The 2,890-nt window shown below is 43.5% G+C and overlaps 1 non-coding gene across 1 annotated transcript; it reads right to left on the minus strand.

Moving 5' to 3' along the window:
- Positions 1–356: 356 nt before the first annotated feature.
- LOC148577715 (small nucleolar RNA R71) lies at positions 357–464 on the minus strand. The gene has a single exon (XR_015904461.1). It is a non-coding gene; the product is annotated as a small nucleolar RNA R71 (small nucleolar RNA).
- Positions 465–2,890: the final 2,426 nt, after the last annotated feature.

Below are 2,890 nucleotides of genomic sequence, written 5' to 3' on the forward strand. Positions count from 1 at the left end.
GTGACTTTACTGTACCTAATTCCAATTTACATGGAAGAAGCATCTCCATTCCTGCCATTGGAGCAAACAACTTTGAGCTGAAACCTCAATTAGTTTCTCTGATGCAGCAAAACTGCAAGTTTCATGGACTTCCATCTGAAGATCCTTTTCAGTTCTTAACTGAATTCTTGCAGATCTGTGATACTGTTAAGACTAATGGAGTAGATCCTGAAGTCTACAGGCTCATGCTTTTCCCATTTGCTGTAAGAGACAGAGCTAGAATATGGTTGGACTCTCAACCTAAAGATAGCCTGAACTCTTGGGATAAGTTGGTCACGTCTTTCTTAGCCAAGTTCTTTCCTCCTCAAAAGCTGAGCAAGCTTAGAGTGGATGTTCAAACCTTCAAACAAAAAGATGGTGAATCCCTCTATGAAGCCTGGGAGAGATACAAAGGACTGACTAAAAAGTGTCCTTCTGACATGCTTTCAGAATGGACCATCCTGGATATATTCTATGATGGTCTGTCTGAGTTATCTAAGATGTCATTGGATACCTCTGCAGGTGGATCCATTCACCTGAAGAAAACGCCTGCAGAAGCTCAAGAACTCATTGACATGGTTGCAAATAACCAGTTCATGTACACTTCTGAAAGGAATCCTGTGAATAATGGGACGCCTATGAAGAAGGGAGTTCTTGAAGTTGATACTCTGAATGCCATATTGGCTCAGAATAAAATATTGACTCAGCAAGTCAATATGATTTCTCAGAGTCTGAATGGAATGCAAGCTGCATCCAATAGTACTCAAGAGGCTTCTTATGAAGAAGAAGCCTATGATCCTGAGAACCCTGCAATAGCAGAGGTAAATTACTTAGGTGAACCTTATGGAAACACCTATAACTCATCATGGAGAAATCATCCAAATTTCTCATGAAAGGATCAAAAGCCTCAACAAGGCTTTAATAATGGTGGAAGAAACAGGTTTAACAATAATAAACCTTTTCCATCATCCACTCAGCAACAGACAGAGAACTCTGAACAAAATACTTCTAATTTAGCAAACTTAGTCTCTGATCTATCTAAGGCCACAGTAAGTTTCATGAATGAAACAAGGCCTTCCATTAGAAATCTGGAAGCACAAGTGGGCCAACTGAGTAAAAGGATCACTGAAATCCCTCCTAGTACTCTCCCAAGCAATACAGAAGAGAATCCAAAAGGAGAGTGCAAGGCCATTGACATAACCAAAATGGCCGAACCTGTAAGGGAAGGAGAGGACGTGAATCCCAAGGAGGAAGACCTCCTGGGACGTCCAGTGATTAATAAGGAGCTTCCCTCTGAGGAACCAAAGGACTCTGAGGCTCATCTAGAGACCATAGAAATTCCATTGAACCTCCTTATGCCCTTCATGAGCTCTGATGAGTATTCCTCTTCTGAAGAGAATGAGGATGTTACTGAAGAGCAAACTGCCAAGTTTCTTGGTGCAATCATGAAGCTGAATGCCAAATTATTTGGCATTGATACTTGGGAAGTTGAACCTCCCTTGTTCATCAATGAACTAAGTGATCTGGATCAATTGACATTGCCTCAGAAGAGACAGGATCCTGGAAAGTTCATAATACCCTGTACCATAGGCACCATGATCTTTAAGGCTCTGTGTGACCTTAGTTCAGGAATAAACCTCATGCCCCTCTCTGTAATAGAGAAACTGGGAATCTATGGGGTGCAAGCTGCTAAAATCTCATTAGAGATGGCAGACAGTTCAAGAAAATAGGCTTATGGACAAGTAGAGGACGTGTTAGTAAGGGTTGAGGGCCTTTACATCTCTGCTGATTTCATAGTCCTGGATACTGGAAAGGAAGAGGATGAATCCATTATCCTAGGAAGACCTTTCCTGGCCACAACAAGAGCTGTGATTGATGTTGACAGAGGAGAATTAGTCCTCCAAATGAATGAGGACTCCCTTGTATTTAAAACTCAAGGATCTCTCTCTGCAACCATGGAGAGGAAGCATGGAAAGCTTCTCTCAAAGCAGAGTCAACCAAAGCCCCCACAGTCAAACTCTAAGTTTGGTGTTGAACTCCCATATCCAAACTCTAAGTTTGGTGTTGGGGAGTCTCAACAAAGCTCTGCACACCTGTGAGGCTCCATGAAGAGCCCACTGTCAAGCTATTGACATTAAAGAAGCGCTTGTTGGGAGGCAACCCAATGTTTATTTATCTAATTTTTATTTTCATTGTTTTTCATGTCTTTATAGGTTCATGATCATGTGGAGTCACAAAATAAATAGAAAAATTGAAAACAGAATCAAAAACAGCAGAAGAAAAATCACACCCTGGAGGAGCATCTGTCTGGCGTTCAGCGCCAGAACAGAGCATGGTTCTGGCACTGAACGCCCAAAATGGGCAGCTTCTGGGCGCTGAACGCCAGAACAGGCATGGTTCTGGCGTTCAACGCCAGAAATGGCACACAAATGGGCGTTGAACGCCCAAAATGGCCACCAACCTGGCGCTGAACGCCCAGAGTTGTGTGCAAAGGCATTTTTACATGCCTAATGGGTGCAGGGATGTAAATCCTTGAACACCTCAGGATCTGTGGACCCCACAGGATCCACTCAGGATCTGTGGACCCCACAGGATCCACTCAGGATCTATGGACCCCACAAGATCCCCACCTACCTCCACTCACTTCTTCTCACCACTCTCTTTCACACAACCCCATAAACACTCTTCCCCAAAACCCTTCACCAATCACCTCAATCTCTCTTCCCCATCACCTCTTCACCACTCACATCCATCCACTCTTCCCCATAAACCTACCTCATAAACTCCACCTACCTTCAAAATTCAAAACCAATTTCCCACCCAAACCCACCTATATGGCCGAAACCTTTCCCCCCCTCCCTTCCCTATATAA

Source organism: Arachis ipaensis, chromosome B1 (genome assembly GCF_059453495.1).
Source record: "Arachis ipaensis isolate K30076 ecotype BB chromosome B1, ASM5945349v1, whole genome shotgun sequence".
NCBI classification, from domain to species: Eukaryota; Viridiplantae; Streptophyta; class Magnoliopsida; order Fabales; family Fabaceae; genus Arachis; species Arachis ipaensis.